A 23,132-nucleotide genomic window follows, 5' to 3' on the forward strand; every position below is an offset into this window, starting at 1 on the left:
AGCAACTTTAAAGAAGACCTAAATAAATAGAGCTATGTACCATAATAATGGGTGGAATGATGTCAATACTTCCCAAAGAATGAGACCTTTATAGAAAAAAAATCAGTAGGTGCAAATGAATAAACTAGGGCTCCTATGTGTAAGAACTCCTGAGTAAAGTATAGAGTTGTTTCAAGCCACTGGTTTCATAGTAAACAGAAGAATATGTTATGCATGTGCTTACAAATCCACATTTCCTCATGATCTACTTGATTCCATTGCTGCATGGAAAGAGTCTTTAACAACAACAACAAAAAGCACACATATTTTGAAAGGAAGTATAAGGCAGAAGTACAGAAATTGTTTGGATGGCAATATACTAACTAAAAGTTTGAATTTAGTTTTGTTTCAGCATTTCAATGATATTCTGATTACTTTGACATCAACAATGTTTTTTATGCTAATGGAAAGGAAAAACTCATTTCAGTTTGACTATTTGGAAAGCTCTGATTTAACAAAATATCATTCTATTTTGTTAATGTAACCAGATATTAAAACCAAACTGCTTTATTATTAATTTTAGTTGAATCTCTAAGATTTCAGAATCTCTAAGAATTCAGAACACTTTCACATTCAAAAGTGAGAATCCTCTGTATAGAACTTGATAAATGACAGTTGAAAATTATATTTTCATCTCTTAAATGCTAGCCACATGAAGGGTATAGAGAACCAGAAGTTCTGAAGAAAGAATATACTCTTTTTTAAATGTTTTATTTATTTCTGAGAGAGAGAGAGAGAGAGAGAGAGACAGCGTGTGCACGGGAGGGTCAGAGAGAGAGGGAGACACAGAATCTGAAGCAGCATCCAGGCTCTGAGCTGGCTGTCAGCACAGAGCCTGACGCAGGGCTCGAACCCACTAACCATGAGATCATGACCTGAGCCCGAGTCAGACGCTTAACCGACCGAGCCACCCAGGCGCCCCACGAATATAATTTTTGGAGAGCACTGCTGCTATCTTGTGAGTCTCAACACACCTTCGTTAGAGAGAAGGGAACCTCATGAGTCCACTCCAGGAGCTCAATATATGTTCCTGGGAGCTTAGAAGGTGCAGTAAGCTGGTATCTCACTTAGGTCTCTGAAACCTGGTAGATAGAGTCTATGCCCGAAGCTACTCTAAAGAGAGAGTACAGTTAGTGTACTGCATTTTGCATAGGATCCCACAGGGTTTATGAGAATATTGATGCCTGCATATTTTTCAAGAACCAGATCTGGGACACATGTGAGAGAAAGAACCAGAACCAAGGATGACCTGTTCAAAAGGACTGCCTGGAAGAATATGGTGTCCACAATAAAGATAGTGGACCAGCTTGTTCCCAGGAGCTGAGAAAGGAGATACTGGTCAAGGGAAGACAGTTGAGAGAACCTGGGAAGAAGATGGGAGGTGTCTATAAAGAATGTACAAAAACATCCCTTGAGAGAAAGATCCTTAAAGTCCAGGGAGTGCTATTACCAGCTCATGGCAGTATCAGTGTTCAAGGCTAAGACCTGTAGGAGAAGCAGACACTCATCCACTCTGAGCTGATTGAGAGATGAAGCCTTAATTTTGTATGGACTTGGATGTTTGGACAATTTGAAATCTTGAAAGAAGACTATTTTGTGGCTTGAAATGACTTGAGAGCTATTTATTTTCTCAGATATAGCAGAAGCAGCATCCAAGGAACTGGGGGAGAATTATCCACTTGCTAATTTTACCTGTCAACTTGGCTGGGCTATAGCACCCAGTTGTTTGACCAAACATCTAGATGTTTCTGTGAAGGTACTTTTTAGATGTGATTAACATTTAAATCAGCAAATTTCCCTCCACATGTGCATGGACCTCATTCAATCAGTAAAAGGCCTTAAGACCAAAGACAGGTTTCCTAAAGAAGGAATTCGGCTTCAAAGCTGCAGTACAGAGGAGCACCTGGGTGGCTCAGTCGGTTGGGCATCTGACTTCAGCTCAGGTCATGATCTCACGGTTTGTGAGTTCGAGCCCCACATCAGGCTCTGTGCTGACAGCTAGCTCAGAGCCTGGAGCCTGTTTTGGATTCTGTGTCTTCCTCTCTCTCTGACCCTCCCTTGCTCATGCTCTCTCTCTCTCTCTCAGAGATAAATTAAAAACATAAAAAAAAGCTGCAGTACAGAAACACTGTCTGAATTTGAAGCCCACCTAGCCTGTCCTGAGGATTTCAGAGCCAAGAATCTTGCCAAAATTCCAGTCTGCTGGTTTTTCCTATGGATTTTGGACTCACCAGTCCCCACTGTCACATGAGTCAGTTCCTTAAAATAAATCTCCCTTCCTCCTTCCTTCTTCCCTCTGCCTTCCTCCTTCTCTCTCAACTTCTCTGTATTATAGACATAAATATATACATATATTCTCATTCACAAACAGAAGGGGTTTAAATGAACAATGGGAGGAAAAAAAGTTAAATTTGCTTTATGATTATAACCTTCATCTTGTTTAAAATTTCCATTTTAATATCTTTTTATCCTAGTAAGTGCTTTTGACTGGGTAGATACATTTAGAAATCTATAGGCCATTAGTTTCTGTTAAAATTTAATGTTATACACTGCCCCTACCTCCTTCTTTTCCTTGCTCTGAAATAAGTCCATCTAAACTTCTACATGTGAGCTATAGCACTCACATGTTTATTGGTTTATTAAGAGGTCATCTGATACCTGATTCTTTAGCCCAGTCTGGTTGTGAGTTCAGTATACATTGACCCAGTAGAAACAAAATCACAGTTGCCTAGTATTTAGATTCTTCGTTTTAGTTCCTGGTATGTATATGTGTATGTATGTGTGTGTGTTGCCTGTGTGTGTTTTCCCTCAGATAAAGTTTAATTTTGAACTGCCTCCCAGGGGTGATATGAAGCATAACTAACTTTGGTGAAATACACATTTCAACAGCCATTTTTCTGTAGGCTTACATGTTCAAATTTTTTTACAAACTGGTTGTTAAAAGAATAATTAAGCATGCAAATCTCAGATACATTCTAAGGCAATTGCATATTAAACTAGGTTAAGTATTCTGTGATTTGAAGTTATTATAGCCAAAGGTCTTTGCTCCCCACGATTTCAAGATACAAGGAGAAATTAGAGTCTAATTTTACAAATAGGTGACTCTCTACTTCCTGTGCCATTGGAAATAGAACATAATTACAATCCATTCCGATTTCTGCCTCTGACCCATTGTCTGTTGGAGGGAACAGTCTAATATTCTTCCTTCACTGTGCCTAGCACAATGCCAGGTTCAACTTAGTATACATGACAACTTTCTGATTGGATTCATTAGCATTATCATGATCACTAGTCTCAGATGGGAAGAATCATATTCCAAGAGCCAAATGAAACCTTAAGAGACCACAGAATATAATCTCTGACTTTAGAATTATGCGGCTCTCCAGATGGCAGCTATTTACTTCATAAAAAATCTGCACAAAGTGGAGTCTCACTACTGTTCTTTGGTGGCCTATTCCAGCATGTCATTCTCTTAATATTAAACAGAAAATGTGTTGACACTTACAGTGTATTGAACAAAACAGAATCTCTGATCTCAAGAAGTAATAGACTAGTAAAACATTAACAAATGAAGCAAGAAAGAGTCTCAGAGATAGTCCCATCTTCTCTGACTCTTTAGCTTCATAGGTCAGGAAACTTTGCACTCAGAAAAGTTAAGTGTTTGCTCAAGATCCCACAATTGGAGTTTCATCTCTGATTGTTCTTTGTAGTATATAGTATATATGCATTTAATTTTCCTGTATGTACCTTATGCCTATGACCTGACACAATTCATTTATTATTTCTAGTAGTATTTTTGTAGATTCATTAGAATTTATATGATAATGTCATATACAAATAAAAAGGTTTACCTCTTCATTCCCAATCCAGGTAGCTTCTTTTTTCTTGCCATATTGTCCTATCTAGAGCCTCCAATATAATGTTGAATAGAAGTAGCGAAAGTAGACATCTTGTCTTATTCCTTTCTGATCTTATAGAAAAGGTCTTCAGTCTTTCACCCTAGTCTTTAGTGTTGGTGTAAGTTTTTGGTAGATATTCTCTTTTTTTTTAAATTTTTTAATGTTTTTTATTTATTATTGAGACAGAGAGAAACAGAGCATGAGCAGGGGAGGGTCAGAGAGAAAGGGAGGAACAGAATCCAAAGCAGGCTCCAGGCTCTGAGCTGTCAGCACAGAGCCTGTTGGGGGCCTCGAACGCAACAACCTCGAGATCGTGACGTGAGCCAAATTCAGCTGCTCAATCGACTGAGCCACCCAAGTGCCCCTTGGTAGATATTCTTTATCAGAATGAGGAAATTCTCTGATATTCCTAATTTTCTTAGAGTTTTCATAAAGTTTGTGTGTTTATCAAATTCATTTTCTGTATCTATATACTCCTTTTTTTTCTGTTAATGTGGTTACATAACATTTAAAAACATTTTTTAATGTTTATTTATTTTTGAGAGAGACAGAGCATGAGTAGAGGAGGGGCAGAGAGAGAGAGAGAGAGAGAGAGAGAGAGACAGAATCTAAAGCAGGCTCCAGGCTGGGGCAGAGAGAGAGAGAGAGAGAGAGAGAGAGACAGAATCTAAAGCAGGCTCCAGGCTCCAAGTTGTCAGGACAGAGCCTGACCTGGGGCTTGAACCCATGAACTGTGAGATCATGACCCGAGCTGAAGTTGGACACCAACTGACTGAGCCACCCAAGTGCCCCAACATTTTTTAAATATTAAGCTAACCTTGCATTCCTGAAATAAATCCACTGGGTTCTGATGTGTAATGATTTCTGTACCTTAGATCTGGTTGAGGGTTTATTATCTAGCATCCCCTGGGATATGATTGACCCAGCCCCAATCAATCTGATGGTCTTCTCTGCTGGTATTCTGATGGTCTTCTCTGATGATGTCCTTATTTATTCTGATGACTGGGCAGTCTTTGACTCTTGTTGGATGCAGACTTTTCTGAGTTTGCCATGTTGGTTATATTGCTCATAGTCCAAGCAGTCTGTTTCTTGACTTAAATAAAAATTTTAATGTTTATTTATTTTTTTGAGAGAGATAGATGGGGGAGGGGGAGAGGGAAAGAGATAGCACAATCAGGGGATGGGCAAAGAAAGGGAGGGAGACACAGAACTGAAAGCAGGCTCCAGGCTCTGAGCTGTCAGAGGGGCTCAAACTCACAGGACCATGAGATAATGACTTGAGCTGAAGTGGGATGCTCAACTGACTGAGCCACCCAGGTGCCCCTATTTCTTGACTGTACTATGAATATCAGCCCTATTGCTGGTCTGCCAGACTCACAGTTCCCACCAAAGGAAACCAAATGTCTAAAATTTGTTGCTCTTCATGCTGTTGCTCAGAGAGAGGAGGCAAGAAAATATGTCTAAGTAGAGATAATAAAATTGGCCTATTATCTACCTTATCTACATTAACTTAGCTTTTTTCCCCCCACAATACTCCAGGGCCAGAAAACTTTTATTCTTTCTTATAAATTAAACGATGAATGAATGGTCTCTCTTTATATCCTCCTTCATCAATCCTACACAGTCCCATAACCAAGTAGACACATCTTGTTAAGGGTTTGATATTTATCATTACTGACTTTTATCTATTCTTAAACATAGCTGTTTATCTACCTCTCCATCTATCCATCCATCTTCCTATTTATGTTTGGTGTATTTCCATTGATTTTGTAATCAGAAATTAGAAGCCATGTACACTGTTTGGCAAATTGCTTATTCGTATATTTTATGTAAAAATACTATTTGCTTACCTCTCAAAGTGAACTTAGAATTTGCTTTTAAGCCTTTCCATCTACTGTCTAGAAATAATTGCTTGCAAACTTCAACATTTATTTAGTTCATGTTTTTGCTTGTATCAATAATTTGTTTCTTTTTACTGTTGAGTGATATTCCATTATATATATATACAACAAATTATTGATTCATTTACCAGTTGACAGACATTTGGGTTCTTTGCACTTTTTGGCTAATATAAAGTTGCAAAGAACAGACATATATATATATATATATATATATATATATANTGGACATATTTTCATATTTCACTTAGGTACTTGCCTTGAAGCATAAGTATTCAGCTGTATGGTATGTATACTTTATAATGAAATGTTAAACATTTCACCAAAGCAATTATACTAGTGTAATACCAACAATATATGAGAGTTCCAGTTACTCCACATTTCTAGCAGTACTTGGTATTTTCAATCTCGTAAATTTTAGCCATTTTAGTGCATATGCATTATTGTTATTGTTTTTAATTTCATTTCCCTGATGGTTCACTTTTTTGTGAACATAAACACATGTTTATGAATGTGTATTATTTAGAACTTTATCAAGAGAATTATTGGAAGCCTTTTTTAAAAGATTTTCATTTGCTTCTGCCAATTAGCTTGGAGCTCTATTGATTTCAACCACTTTTAATTTTCCACTTGATGATTCTCAAGTGGAACAGTTAGTGTAAATCCAAGCCACAAAATGATGAGCAAATAAAACATTTCAGGGAACATGTTTTGCCCCCTCTATTAGCACCAATGTCAAGTCAAGCAAGTGTCTTCCTGTGAAGTCTGTGAAGCTGATTTCTTATTCACAGTGATCCATTCAGATTTTCAGCTTTATACAGAGGCCTATTACATTACCTATCTTTCATAAGTCCTAGGTATCAGATGCTTTCTTCAGTAACTTGTTAGACCATCAAAACAGAAGCTCAGGTTTATTTAGCAGTTTCCCTCAGAGCAAAACTATGCCCAATTCTTTACATCTACAGACTTCTATTTTCAGTCTTTTTCAAAGTAATTCTGATATTTTTTTAAATGAGCTTGGTTATTTATTTAAAAGCAACTCTTTAGAAAAAAATTTTTAGGAAGGTAATCATTTAGGCTCTCTGATCCATCATATTGCCATAGATGGAAATCTTTTTTTATTTATTAAAACATATTGATATTACTCATCATAATTTTTAAGTATTTCTTTAATATATAATTTCTGTATATTAAATGTCAATCTTTTGTCAATGCATTTCAAACATTTTGCTGCTATTAATAATGAGATTATTTCTTTATTGTATGTATTTTATATATAGAAAAAATTTTGACATTTTTGTAAACTACTGATTATCTTGATGCTATATGTAATGAACTATATAATCTTAAAATAATTTTTATTATTCACTCATCCTTTCAAGCATTCACACTTCTCATTTATTTGTATTATCTAATCAATATTAGAGAGAACTTCCAGAATATTTTAAAGTAGTGACTTTTAGTGCAAATGACTTCAATATGTTATCATAAGACATGATGCTGCTATTAGCATTTATTTCTACTTTGAAAGTTTAAAAATTATGGGAAGATGTTAAAATTTGATAAACACAGTTTTGGCTTCAGTTGAGGTACTCACTATTATTGTCTCCTTGGATTTAATAATGGTAATTTCCTGTATTTGCTTGTAATGAATAGTCTGTTATTAAAACATAATTTCAGTGAGATGCATTCTATTAATATCCTACTTTTAGGGGCACCTGGGTGGATCAGTCAGTTGAGCATCCAACTCTTGGTTTCGGCTCAGGTCATGATCTCAGAGTTTGTGATTTCGAGGCCCATGGTGGGCTCTGCATTCTTGAGATTCTCTCTCTCCCTTCTCTCTCTCTGCCCCTAGGCTACTTGTACTCTCTCTCTCTCTCAAAATAAATAACTTAAAAACAATTAAAACAAAAACAAAAATCTTACGTTAAAAAAATCCTACTTTTATCCTCTAAAATTTTTCATTAGCATTTATAAAGATATATTTAATATATCATCATTGTTTCTAGTATTACTTTGTTGTTAGATTATTTTTACTATAATAATTGAAAATGCTTTTTCTGGGGCGCCTGGGTGGCTTAGTCGGTTAAGCGTCCGACTTTCGCTTAGGTCATGATCTCATGGTTCGNTAAATAAATATAAAACATTTAAAAAAAAAAGAAAATGCGTTTTCTATCTCGACCAAATTTCACTATCACATAATTCAATTGTGGAATTATTACTTAAAAATCTAAAACTTTGAAATGTGAAATTTCTGAACCCAACATCATGGCAAGAAGCATAAGGAGTGGGTAAGGGGCGAGAGAATGGGCAAGTTTCTTCCATCGTTGCTGTTCTGTTCATATTTTTTTATTCATTTTACATATTAAATAGCTTGTATTTGGGTATAAAAAGAATCTGCTGGAATGACTAATTTATTTGTCCCAAACAGACCAACACTAAGAAATTGAAGACAAAATATTTTAATGCTTTTTCTTAAGAAAGAAAAGTTATACCACACCTATAGTGGAGAGTTACAAATAAAATGAATTGATAGATAACAGGTAATCATCACAGTAGTAGTGTGAACATTGCCACAGAGGTGATGCATTAGTTTCATAGGACTGCCATAACACATTACTACAAGTTAAGTGGCTTAAAATAACACTAATTTATTCTTTCACAATTCTGGAGTTCAGAAGTCCAAAATTCAGGTGTCAGCATGGCTTGTGATCCCTCCAAAGGCTCTAAGGAAGAATCTTTCCCTTCCTTTTCTAGCTCCATATGAAGATAATTGTCAGTGAATTTAGGGTCCATGCAGATAATCTAGGATGACCTCATCTCACAATCCATAATTTAATTATATCTATAAAGCTCCTCCTGCCAACTGAGGTCACATATATGGATTCTGGGTGTTAGGACATGGACATATCATTCAGATCTTTCAGGGGAGCACCATTTAACCCAATACAAGTGATAATAATTCAATTTCTTACAATCATCATATTCAAGCTAATACAATTTATTATAACAAGAAGGAAAATCAAGCCTTACAATAATTATAATCCCCAGGTTAAGGATCTTATACACAAGTTATGGCACTAAATTGCTTATAGTTAAAAATCAGAATATCAAGACCTTGCTCTTCTAAAAGCTAATGGACACATGTACTTAATCTTGTGATGCCAAGATACAAAATATACAGAAATATAACTTAAATAGATAAAATAGTGTCTCTTCTTTTTCATACATATTCTCACTTTTAATTTATCATTGCTTTTGGTTGCATGTGTCTTTATCATAGCTGGTTTATTATACTTATAATAAAAATAAAGACTCTCTTATACTTTATTTATTTTTATTATAAGTATAATAAACCAGCTATGATAAAGACTCTCCTATACTTTATATTCTAAAAAACAAGTGGGTTAAGAATTTCCTTTACTTCCCAAGGCCTTTATTGAATAAAATTGTGATGTCTGTCCTATGTTTTTAATTAATATTTTAGACAAACTTGAACAAAATCTTTAAAATATTAGACTTTTATTTTCACATAAGGTCTTTTTGATCATTTAAATTCTAATAGAGAACCCCTCTATTTCAACCACATATTCAAATTTATTTGCAAAAGAGAGAGAGAGACAGAGAGAGAGAGAGACAACAAAGTACTAATATATATGAAGCCTTTATTTTTGTCTGTATTTTTTGGTATTTCTCCAATATCATTGCTATTGTGAGGTATTTGTATGGTTTTTCTCTTTTCTTTCGTGGTTTGAATCAGTTAGCCAATGATCTATGTAAATTCACCAATTTTCAAAAAAAACTCCACTTCTTTAACAATGGTATTGTTTTTTACTTTACCATTTATTTCAGCTTTTGCTTTAGTTTTATTCTTTTGAGTTTACTTGGTTTTTCATCTTAATTTATATTTAATAGCCGCCAGTGGCTAGTCACTACTACTTTTTTTTTATTTTTTAATTTTTATTTCTGAGAGAGAGAGAGACAGCATGAGCAGGGGAGGGTCAGAGAGAGAGGGAGACACAGAATCTGAAATAGTCTCCAAGCTCTGAGCCAGCTGTCAGCACAGAGCCCGACAGGGGGCTCGAACCCACAAACCTTGAGATCATGACCTGAGCCGAAGTCGGACGCTTAAACGACTGAGCCACCCAGCCGCCCTTAGTCACTACTACTTTTGATATTGTGGCTTAGATGAAAGCAACATTGCTATAGCATTAATGGGTTGAGTTGTGAGAGCCTCCAAGGAATGAGGGCATAATAAACAAATGATGGTGTTTGAAGGAAAGACAGTGGTTATTCTGTTGAGAATTAACAGTAATTAGAAGGCAGCATGAGAGGGTTTCCAGAGTTTTGTAATGTATTGTTTGTTGATCTATATACACTGCTATATGAGTTATGGTTACATTGTAAACATTCCTTGAATTGTGCCTAATAATTTGGGCATTTTTCAAGAAAAAAGTATACTAAAAAAGAAAATATATCATGACTAAGTGGGGTTTTTAGGCATACAAACATAGTTTAATACTAGTAATGTATCATAAAATTTTGACAGTTATCATTTGACAAAATGTGACACCTATCTTTGACAAAAATATATAATAAAATAGTAACTGATGGATCTTTGCTTAATATGTTCTGCCTTTCAAAAGTCAACTCCTTCTAATAGGGAGATATCAAAGACATTCTCACCAAAGAAACAGCCAGGGGCGCCTGGGTGGCTTAGTCGGTTAAGCGTCCGTCTTTCGCTTGGGTCACGATCTCGCGGTTCGTGGGTTCGAGCCCCGCGTCGGGCTCTGTGCTGACTGCCAGCTCAGAGCCTGGAGCCTGTTTCGGTCTGTGACTCCCTCTCTCTCTGACCCTCCCCTGCTCACGCTGTCTCTCTCTCTCTCCTAGAAATAAATAAAGATATTAAAAAAAAAAAAGAAACAGCCAAATTTACTAATCATCTGTACTACTGTGTGATAATGAACTAAAGATATTAGGTAATTAGTCAAAAAATCTTTAGAAATTAGGATTGTAATCAAAGCGTCAAAAATCTCTATTACAGTAGAATATAAGCAAAAGTACTAAGATTCCAAGTAAAATCACTGCAAACTATAAGTGAATTTTTGAAAATCACAATATATAAAAAATTCAAAATTTAGAAACTTCATATATGTAAACAAATGTTAGAAGATATAAACAAAGAGAAGATTCCATCTAAAATAGGAAAAGATAGGAATCCCTGGGTGGCTCAGTTGGTTAAGTATCCAACTTCAGCTCAGGTCATGATGTCACAGTTTGTGGGTTTGAGCCCTGTGTCGGACCCTGTGCTGACAGCTCAGAGCCTGGAGCCTGCTTCATGGATTCTGTCCCTCTTTCTCTGCCCCTCCCCTGCTCATATTCTGTTTTCCTCTGTCTCAAAAATAAATAAAACATTAAAAAATGTTATATGAAAAGATAAATAATTTAAGCATAAATATATAAGAATATATTGACAAACATTTAAAAGTTTCATCAGATGCTGTTCTAAGAAACAAGGAAATAAGCACATATACCTTTCCAAAGCCATTGAGTTGAATTTGGCAATATCTAGGAAAATTTCATGACCCTTTACCCTTTAATGCAACTATCACACTTCGAGGAAACTATCCCCAAAGAACTGGCAAAAATATTAAATGGCCTATGTGTATAGGTTACTATCTTTTCATAATCCTCCCAAACAACTTGTTTTCTAACAAAGCTAGAATTCTTTCTTAGAGTCAAGTTCTTTCTGAGAGTTTTTACTAAGCTGTTACCTTAATTTGGTTACCAGAAGTCTTTAAACAATTTCAAAAACTCATTGACTGAAATGAATCCATATAGTATTACAGTTTGTAGATCAGTTCTATCCACGTCCAGATACAGGCCTATAGTACGAACAGGAGTTGTTTAACTTGGGTCTTTATTGAAAACAACAAAAATAATTTATTAGAAATGACTAACAATAATGGATATAAAATTAATTTACCTTAATGTGAAAAAATTGGAAATGCTCAGTGTTCTTCTACTATTTTTAATTTCCTTATCTTTTAGGAAATGGTAAAACATTTTAGCTAACAGAACGAACTCTCTGCTCCTGTGCTGTCTATAATCTTCATCCTTTTTTTTCTTTTTTAAAATAATTTTTTAATATTTTTTATTTATTTTTGAAACAGAGAGAGACAGAGCATGAGCTGGGGAGGGGCAGAGATAGAGGGAGACACGGAATCTGAAACAGGCTCCAGGCTCTGAGCTGCCTGCACAGAACCCGATGCGGGGCTTGAACCCGTGAACTGAGAGATCATGACCTGAGCCTCAGTCAGACGCTTAACTGACTGAGCCACCCCGGCGCCCCCTTCATCCTTTTTTTCCCCATTTTAATGTCACTGATTTATCCTTTGTGTGCCATTCCATCCTTACACTAGTCTGTTGTTACTTGGACACTAATTCTTTGTGTAAGAGCCCTTGTGACTATTTCAAACAGTCTCTCTGTGAATGCTCAAAGTTCATTTAAAAATACCCAGAGTTGTCCTATAAAGATTTGCTGTCTCCAGTGCTCTGCAAAATGTCTGTGGCTAACAATGTAAACAGTTGTTACATTGTGTTTTAAGTGTTATACCAGGATACAATTGATTAGAAATTCTAATGTAAGGTGCTCAAACAAAGTGAGTTGAGAAATCTAAAGAATGAGTTTGCAAAACTTTTAGAGAATAAAAAAAAAGTTGGAGACCGGATATGGAAGGGAAAGATTTGAGAAGTTTCTTGGGTGTAGGTTGATAAGATGTAGCAAATGAAAATACAGGATGCCTTGTTACATTTGAGTAGCAGAAAAATAACAAATAATATATATCCCAAATACAGTATTGGCATAGTACATACCTGTACTAAAAATGTATTGTTGTTTACCTGAAATTCAAATGTAACTGGGCATCCTTCATTTCATCTGGTAATAGGATTAGGAAAGCACATACGAGGCTTTAAGTTCTGCTACCTACCCACCCAAAGAGAAGTAGTGCTGCCTACTTAATTCAGGTCTATAATGAGGAGCTGCTGCAGGATCAAATGGAGAACCAGTTAGGAAAATGGCAGACAAAACAGACTGGTTGACATCTGTGCAGGAAATCTAGAGGGCAAGAGAAAGCAGCCAGATGCTTTGACAGCAAAGAAATAATTGTTTTCAAGTCTGTATCTACTCCCAGAACTTAACCAAAGTAAAGGTTGGAGGAGTGAACCAAATGTGGACCAAATGGTAGCGAAACTAAGACCACCATGGTTTTTATTTTTATCCAGGAGGATCACTTGGGAAGTCACTGGGACTCTAATAGAGTGAGCCTTAGAAGGGCACATCACCTGAAAACCTGGGCTAGAAGGGGCAAGACCAGAGGGAGAAAATGTGTTGCCGAGTACCTGAAAGCCCCAGTCAGAGAAGGACGCATAGGTGCCTCCAAGAAATTGAGAAAAGCCCCCACAAGATAAGCAGGTATGTTTAAGTATTACCTGGATCAATAAGTGTGAAGGTAACATATGGTATATTTGTCAAGTATGTTTCCTTTTCTCTCCCTTCCTCCCTTCTTGTGCTTTAAACCTGGAAGTGTCTGCAACAATAGCTGAGGAATAAGGTAACTAAAAAACTTCCATACAGTCTTTCCCATTGACAAGGGGGCACAGATGGGGAAGTGGCAGACTTGTGGAGAAGTCCTCCTTTTGAATGAAGACTGAAGTAATTATTATAATTTTGTATTTTATATTTTGTAATATATAATATTGCATATCATGTAATATATAGTCATGTAAGTTTATATTATATAATTATAATCATTAATATATTGGTCTGAGCTTTTTAGACTACTGAATTAAGACTGTGTCCAATGCTTTTACTATTAAAGAGTGGCCAGAAAAGGCACAAGGCTTTCCAGAGTTCAGTGGCAGGGGATAAATCTTAGCCAACTGCATAAACTCTTAAGGGAATGTGAGAGACAAGAAGAAAGATATTTTGATTACAAACTAGTAATCATATTAGCTCTAAGTACTAGTTAATACTATTATTGTTCTTAATCTATAAAGAGCTTCTGTTACCATTTTCTTGACCCTGCAGCTTTGTTCCTCAGAGTGCTCTGTTTCATATTTTGTAGTGCTCCAAGATGATGGGTGGGGAGAATTCATTCTACTCCCTTTTTGATGGGGAGATTAGAGAAACTTCCTGATTTGAGTTGGAGACCAAAACTGCTTTTTTCCCCTCACTTACTTCTGACAAAGATTCCTTCTTTGATCAAACAGTAAAACTCTAACCGGGACTCTCCCTTTGAGCCCTCTTTTGCACTAAGACTCAACCTTGGCCTATAAAGACCTCAACAAACACTAACGTACTTTCTAATAGCTCAAGACTGCATTCTGAGGATGACCCTTGCTCCTGCTGATATGACCCCCTGAGAAAACCCAAGGCTGGTAGAAGAATTTACTGTCTGTTTCAGCCAACACCTGAAGACAGGGCCCCATGTCTCTCGAGCTCTATGGGAGGATAGGAAACTAACGTTCATAAGCAGCAGTTAGCAAACCCAGATGGGTTTCACATGGACCAGCCCCTTCCTTCTTTTTTGTCATTTTTCACTTCTTAACTCTACTGAGTTCCTGCTCACACCCTCTGTTGCCCTCCCTTTGAAATACCCAATCACCTCTATTTTCCCTAATGCAAAAATATATTACTGATTAAAATCTGTCCTTACCACTCTAGCTAGTATCTTTATCTTTGACACTTTTGACATCTTTAAAATACTTTTGCACCAGAACAGAATAGAATTTTACATTTTGACCCATTTGTTCCAAACAAGTGTTATTGGAAAAAACTTTTCTGGAAAAATATTACTAAGTTTATGAGAGAAAGAAGTCCTTTGCAAAGGAGTTTATTAAATAAAATCTAAGCCCTGTTTTTACTAATTTTTTCACCTTTTTAAGTTAAGTTTTTTATTTTAATTTCAGCATAGTGAGTGTACAGTGTTATGCTAGTTTGAGGTGTACAATATAGTGATTCAACAATTCTATACATTACTTAGTGCTTATCATGCTAAGTGCACTCCTTAATCTCCATCATTTTTTTTCATCCATCCCCCCAACCCTCTCTCCTCTGGTGACCCTCAATTTGTTCTCTATAGTTAAGAGTCAGTTTTGTGTAAACTCTGCTTTTAAATTGAGGAATTTTTCAGGGGCCTCTAATGTGCTAATAGGCTTTGAGAATCAAACTTCTTTTTTTTTTTTTAATTTTTATTTATTTCTAGGAGAGAGAGACAGCGTGAGCAGGGGAGGGTCAGAGAGAGAGGGAGACACAGACCGAAACAGGCTTCAGGCTCTGAGCTGGCCGTCAGCACAGAGCCCGACACGGGGCTCGAACCCACGCCACGAGATCATGACCTAAGCGAAAGTCGGACGCTTAACCGACTAAGCCACCCAGGCGCCCCCGAGAATCAAACTTCTGAATAGAAGATTTGGAGTGCAGCATTTTCTCAAAGTATACAACCACAGAACCCTGGTTTTTAGAGCACTAATACCTAAACATACCAGAACTAATGTTCTAAGGAAACTACTTGTTTGGAAATACTGGCTTAAATATTTCAAATCCACCATCTTCTAATTACACTATGGCTTCTTTGTCCTGCAAGCTATAGAACTAGCTTGATCATGGCCAATTTTCTAAAAGTGTAGACTTTTACCATCTTATCAGAATCATCTTAGTGTACTTGTTAAAAATGAAAATTGCAGGGCCATGCCCCAGGTCTGTTGAATTGGTATCACTGGGAGTTCTAATGGGAAGTGGGACATGGAATCAGAATTTTCAGTGTTGGATGTTAGATTGTTATCTAAGCTAAAGCCCAAGAACTCAGTGAGGATACTTTTGTCTAGCTGCCCTTTAAGAATCCACTGCTGAAATCATTCTCAAAAGTTTGTAGTTTCTTTGGAGTCTCTATTTTCCTTTCCAAGCAAGAAGCTGAAAGAAGTAGAAAGCTACTTAGACTCTTTCTACATGGAGAGAAAAAGAAAAAAAGTTCAGTGATTACTTTTTCCCACTTAGCAGGTGCTAACTTTCCACTGTGTTCTTAAAGAAGAAACATTTCTTCCACCCAAGTGATATTTCCAGGGATGTTTGCTGGCTGTGTTACTTGAAAATTAAGAGTAGTGACTCCCTCCAGCCAGTCCTTAAAATTTTGTAACCATTAAAAATGGACTCTTTAAGCAATAGTAGTAAAAACCAATTTCTGAAAGACTATAGGGGCATCTGGGTGGCTTAGCTGGTTAAGTGTCCCACTTTTGATTTCAGCTCAGGTCATAATCTTAAAGTTCATGAGATTGAGCCCCGCATCAGGCTTTGCATGGACAGCACTGAGCCTGCTCGAGATTCTCTCTCTCCCTCTCCCTGCCCCTATCCTGTTCATGCGTGCACTCTCTCAAAGTAAATAAACTTAAAAATAATTAAGAATAATAAAAAGAATCTAAGAAACTTCTTTGATCATATTTTTGAAATTAGCTTTAAATTATTTTACTCAATATCTCTGGATTTAGAGAGATCAATCCAACCATTTTATTTTTTAAATCCAGAGTAGTTTGGTTTCTACAACCTTTTCAAATAAGATGGGGGGCTTTCTCTTTTAATATTGAGGAGCTTGAAATTAAGTCCTCCATTAAGAGCAATCTCAGGCTGCACATAGCCCCAGTTCTAGGAAAAGCTTCAGCTGAAGCCACCCTCGGACCACCCTCGGATCAGCCAATCAAAAGAAATGTGTAACATTCCTGTAGTCTGAGTCAGGGCTGGGAACTGCAGGTAGTTACTCTGTACAAACTAGCCAATCACTCACCGCTTGCCTAAACTCCACGTAGGCCCTTTGAGCTCACCTCATAATTGGTCATTTTCAAAGGATTCTCAAAGGTCATGATTGGGTCCTGCCAAAAGTAATGGACACCTCACAGATATTGAATGGCCAAAACTGTTACCATGGGTGTGTACAATTATGACTGGTGCTTATGTGATGATGCTATACGTACTATGTGTGCACCGTAACACCTCGGTCCCTTACCCCATAAAAACCCTGCTCCCTATTGTTCGGGGCTTCACCCTGCTGCCGCTGCGCTGGTTAACGGGTGAGCCCCTGCTCGAGCTTGTAATAAAGACCCTTATGTACTTGCATCAGTGTCAGCTCCTTGGAGGTCTCTGGGGACTCGTGATTCGAGCACAACAGTATCTTCTTTTATTTTTGTGAAACTTCTCAAGTTTAATTTTTTTCCCAGTATAGAACATGAGATATGTACTGTTACCAATGCATGTTATAATGGAACCTGTTTAAACGTCTTTTTAAAAAAATATTTTATTTATTTTTGAGAGAAAGATAGAGACAGCATGAGCAGGGGATGGTCAGAGAGAGGGAGACACAGAATCTGAAGCAGGTTCCAGGCTCTGAGCTAGCTGTCAGCACAGAGCCCAATGCGGGGCTCGAACCCACGAACCGTGAGATCATGACTTGAGCTGAAGTCTGACGCTTAACCGACTGAGCCACCCAGACGCCTCTAAATGTCTTTTGAATTCTTTTATTTCTGTAGTTTGCAAAATGTCTGTTCCTGATTAGGGATATGGGCTATTCAAGAAAATGATACTTGAGATTCCAGAACACAGGCATTTAGGGGCTGAAGCTGAAAGAACAGATTATTTGAGGGGGAAGAATTTTATGTGTAGCTCGCAGGGTTTTCAATAGTTGATAAAAAAAAAAAAGGAAGAAAAACAATAAGCTGAGTAGAGAAGTACCATCTTCTTTATGGAAAAAACTAACCATGGAATATAAATCAATAGTTCTGACATGAGTGTGCATCAGAATTCCCTGAAAAGTTTCTTAACACAGATTGCTGGGCCCACCCCCAGATTTCTGATACAGCAGAACTGGGGTAGGGCCAGCAATTGACACCTCTAGGAAGCTCCCGGGTGATGGTGATGCTGCTGGCCCAGGGACTATGCATTATGCATCCAAATGAGCAAACACTTTCTATCTCTTCCAAATGAACTGAAGGAAGGAAAGAACACAGTGAAAGAAGATAAAACCTGTGAAGAAGCATGTAATCAGCGCCTTGAAAAGATGGCAGTCACAGACTTAATTCCTCAAAGGTATTATCTTTTGTAGTTGATTTCAAGGAGAGCACTGATCCCAGTGTAAGATTCAGTCTACCAGGATGCATTTTTTTATGATAAATAGGTTGCTATAATTAAGAAATAGTTAAGGATTGGTGAGGAAAGTAGCAGAAATTATTTAAAAGTTGCTCTAAAACATGATTTTAAATGAATTGGTAACATGTTCTCTAATATTAAATAACTTTATATTAATAACGGATGGAAAATTCATGTTGGTAGATCCGTGGAATGTTAAAGAAAAATATTTATCTAAATTTTATTCTATAATTTATAGGGCAATCTCTGAGACCAAAATTAATAAGTAACAACAAACATCAATAGGCTATTTGAAAAATTTTTATTATAACATACATTATGTTATAATAATGTTTTTCTAAATATTCTTCTAAATATTTAATAAATAAATAAATAATAAATAAATAAATAAATAAATAAATAATTAAATATTCTAACATTCTTCTAAAATCCCTTCAAAATACAACATGAATGCCCACCCTGGGCCCAAATCCTATACTCTCACCCAGTGATGACGATTTTAGCAGCTTTCTGTAAAATGGGCCTCACCTTGCTGACTTCCTTGGTTGGTGGCCAGTATATCAGGCTTCTTTTCACCTTGCTTTAGGTCTAAGTAGTATTCTCCCTCCTGCATTTGAATTATTCACCTTTGAATTTGAAAAATTCGGCTAGGACTTTCAAACTTAAAAAAGAGTTAAACTCTGAAAATAAAGGTATAATGAAAGAGCCTACAGGATAATTTAAATACACCATTAACTGGCTAATACGACAAGAAATTCCAATCAACCTTTATCAGCTGCATCTCTCTTCAATGACCCTTCAACCCACTTTCCTTTAAACTACTTTGAGCTGTAGAACTACTTTGCAAATTCTCCTGAGGAATGTAAATGGCTTGCATTTTCAGTCACCCCCTGACAATTTTCATTCACTATTTAACAGGCAATTATCTGACCATCCAGAGTTACAAATAACTCTCCAGGAGAATGGAGTGTCCTTTGAGTTCAGTGAAGAGGTGCAAATCCATATGGCAATAATAGCCATGATTTTAGTCCTCTTCTCTTATCTCCTTCAAGCCTCTTCACTGAACTTTCTCTCCTGATCTTCTGAGTGTGACAAATATATTAATAAATATATTAATAAATAGGACATCTCCCAAGAATTGGTAAAACGTAAATTGCTTGAGAAACGTATTAAATACTTTGTATCTCTAAGTCATCACTTAATAAAAGTATGCATGCTGCACCTTATAACCATGGAATGAATTTCTTATGCTCTGAAGGATAGCATAGTAAGAGTATAAATTACTTTCTTAACATTTAATTCAATTAACCAAATATTTACTGTGAACCTGTACTTTTCTGGGTCTCTTTTAGAAGCAAGCAGCCTACAAATGTAAAGAAAATGGCTACTTTAAATACATACAATTAAAAGGGAAAATCAAAATACTCATATTCACAATGGAGATGCTATCATAATTGATATCAATATGATTAAAGTGTAAGAGAGGTTCGGACAATGTACACGGGAAGATAGAGGAGGGGGTACCAGAAAAAAATAATTTCTAAATAACCTCTTCATGTTCCATTTAGCTATGGTCAACCACCACTAAATCAGCACATTTGGCTTACTCTTTTAAAATTCTTTAAATGTTTCATTTATTTTTGAGAGAGAGAGAGAGAGAACAAGCTGAGGAGGGGCAGAGAGAGAGAGGGAGACACAGGATCTGAAACAGGCTCCAGGCTCTGAGTTGTCAGCACAGAGCCCAACACAGGACTCGAACTCATGAACCATGAGATCATGACCTGAGCCGAAGTCAGATGCTCAACTGACTGAGCCACCCAGGCACCCCTTGCTTACTCTTTTAATTGAAAATTCTTCTGATATTTAAATAAGAATGAAGAAAAATATGTCAAGTAATCACTAACTTAATTCATCTTCAGTTATATACAATTATGTAGATATACAATCTCTTGAATCCCCAAAACAGTTTTGTAGAATATGTAATGTTTATCTCAACTCCTGCATTTTTTTCTATGCCTTCACTTATCCCATATCTACATGTTTTTCCTCTCTGATTTATTTAAGTGATAAGGATTATAACATTGCTGTTTACCTATATACCTATAGAGTAAAGTCTGGGAATCCAGGGAGAGATTAGTGGATGACAGATTAATAAAAAGATAGAGGAGCGGTTAAAAAACAACAACAACAAAACTCCATATCAGAAATTATGTGAAAGGAAGCCTGCTCATTTTTGTTCTTTATGATTATACTTACTAGGACTCACCGACTACTTGCTTCTTTCCTCTCTCTGAATCAAGCAGTCATTTTCAGTCTCTTCTCTCTCTTTCACACACACACACACACTCCACCATTCCACCACCTCTGGCCCCACCCACAGACCAACTCAGTATATAAAAACTGCTAAAGAAAGTTTTCTTCAAAATTTGAATTCTAAAATTTAAATGCAGCTAACAGGTGATAGACTAGGGAATATTGGGGCTCTTTTATGTGAGAATGAAAATAAAAATGGTTGAATTTGAATGGAATTTTTAAATTCCCCCCCCAAAATCTACATAAAAATAACAGATTTCTAACTTCTAAAGACTCCCATCAATTCTGGAATTCAGTCGGTGATATTTTGTGTGTTAACCTGGTTCTTTATCTTTCACCAAATTCTTTTGCCATCCAAGTGTTCCAATTTCTCCTCCTGCTTTTTACCTTCCTTTTCTCCATGGTCCTGAGATACACTTTTAGTTGGTCCTTGGGGGTATTCTGAAAAAGTTAAATTTAAACCCTCATTGCTATTCCATGATTTGCCTGATGAAAATAAATTACCACCAATTTCTTTTAAGGTTGAGTTTTTATTTTTGTAAGCCAGGCTGTACTAGTTCTATGAAGTACATTGAGGGCTTTTCATCAGTGTGAGTGTCATCAGAGATACTGGGAAAATTTATACGAAATAATAAATCAGCAGACAACTGTAAAAACAAAAGCTGTTTCTACTTTTAACTCCTATAGCTCATCTTTTGTGTTCTAATTAGGTGTCTGAGGATTTAAAATGCAATGGTAGGATTTAAATGACAAAGCATTTTTAGTTTTGTAAGTCTCTAAAAGCCCTACAAATTCTTCCCAAACTGTTTCTTAGCTGATATAGCCTATTATATTTCATTAACGTATTCCATTCTGATGCTAACGAGTCTGTTGATTAGAAGCCCCATTCCCAAACAGAGTTGCATTAGGACCTTCCTGGGCCTTAGGCACTATGCCCTGTTGGGTCCTTTACTTCATCAAAACCTCAATACGTGTATATGTCACATATCCATATTACACTCAGGTGTAAAATTAAAATATGCTTAATATATATTAAAAGTGTATTTTATGATTGTTGTGATATAAAGATAACTACAGTCCTGTCTGTGTTAAAAATTTAAACATTTTCCTCAATACTAAACACTCATTTTTTTACTTCTGATCAGTTGATCAACCAATGCTTGATTTCAGCTCAGATCATGATCCCAGGGCTGTGGGATCGAGCCCTGAGCTGGCTCCACACTCAGTGTGGAGATTCTCTCTCTCTCTCTCTCTCTCTCTCAATCTCTCTCTCTCTCTCTCTCTCTCAATCTCTCTCTCTCTCTCTCTCTCCTCTCTCTCTCTCCTCTCTCTCTCTCCCCCTCTCTCCCTCTGCTCCTCCCCCTCCCATGCGTGTACGTGTGCACGCAAGCTCTCTTTCTCAAATAAATTTTTTAAAAAGTAAAATACTTTTGTAAACCCCCAAAAGTATGGTGAGTCCTAGGCACTGTGACTGCTGTGCCTACTGGGTAAATCGGCACTGCTCCTAGAAATCTTCAACGCATTTCCTTAGGTCTTTCAAGCTTTTGCTTCATTGACACCAACCTTGAGCACACTATTTAAAATTACAACTTCCCTTTGTCCCAGCACTTCCAATCTTCCTTATCTTGCTTTTTTACATATCACATGGCACCTTATATGGTATTGTATTCTAATATTGACTTGTTAGGTTTGTCTTTCCCAACTAGAATGTAAGCTCCCTGAGGTCACTGTTGTGTCCCCCATCCCTGATCAGTGCATGGCATTGCGTAAGGACTCAATAATGTGTGTGTGTGTGTGTGTGTGTGTGTGTGTGTGTGTGAAACAGGAAGGAAATGAGTATTTGAGTATCTTTTTCTTTTGTGTTTTAAAAAATTCTATTTTATTTTTTGATTGCCCCAGAAACTAAAGGCGGAATGTTTTCACATATCAACAAACAAATGTGTAATATGAGAGTAGTTTTAAAGAATGTACTAAAAATGAGCTATTGCTTTAAAAACATTAAAATTAATAAAAATTTCTGAATCAGTTGTCAGCCTTGATGTCTTTTTCCAAGGTTTTCATTATTTCAAATTTTCTCTGAAAGGCTACAATTACATTTGAAGGTATCAGGCCCTTTTCAGAATGTAAGTATAGTTTTAGCTAATCCAAGCCAAATCACTTCACAATATTTAGAAAACAGAAGTAAATATGAATATTCTCATTTAATATTGCATTGATAAGGTGAAGAAATTTTTTGAAAAAGGAAAGGAAAGCTTTTATTCTTTTCAGACCTATCATGTGCTGAGTGCTGTTAGGCTATTTATTATCTCTTGAATCTTTAAAACAATTCTGTGAAATAGATATTAGTATGCATTATTAGTCTGCCTTAGTGTGTCTATTAGTATGCCTTAAAAACATGGAAGTATGTTCAGATTCTATTCTATGTTACAGAATTTTCCTGAGAGCACATAATTGGCAAAGATAAACTGGGATTTGAACCAATATCCATTGAGCCTTGTGCAGCTTGAGTACTTTCAATTACATCTGGTCACAAAGAGCATTGTAAGTCTTGTTTAAAAAGAATGGGGGGTGCATGGGGGCTCAGTCAGTTAAGCATTGAACTTTGGCCCAGGTCATGATATCACAGTTTATGAGTTCAAGCCCAGCATTGGGCTCTCTGCTGTGAGCACAGAGCCTGCTTCAGATCCTGTCTTCCTCTTTCAGCCCCTCCCCTGCTTGCCCTCTCTCTCTCTTTCTCTTTGTCTCTCTTTCTCTCAGATACATAAATAAATAAGTTAAAATTAAAAT

General features: G+C 36.5%; 1 long non-coding RNA gene across 2 annotated transcripts in view; it reads left to right on the plus strand.

Annotated features, from left to right (window-relative positions):
• The window catches only part of LOC144234463 (uncharacterized), a 222,707-nt gene extending 199,873 nt beyond the window's left edge, over positions 1-22,834 (plus strand). For both annotated transcript variants that reach the window (XR_013335961.1, XR_013335962.1), the window contains 2 exons: positions 13,124-13,313; positions 22,776-22,834. This is a non-coding gene — a long non-coding RNA (uncharacterized LOC144234463). The remainder of the gene's footprint in view (positions 1-13,123; positions 13,314-22,775) is intronic.
• The last annotated feature ends 298 nt before the right edge of the window (positions 22,835-23,132 follow it).

The sequence above is a fragment of the Crocuta crocuta genome, unplaced genomic scaffold, assembly GCF_008692635.1.
Source record: "Crocuta crocuta isolate KB4526 unplaced genomic scaffold, BGI_CrCroc_1.0 scaffold154, whole genome shotgun sequence".
Lineage (NCBI taxonomy): Eukaryota > Metazoa > Chordata > Mammalia > Carnivora > Hyaenidae > Crocuta > Crocuta crocuta.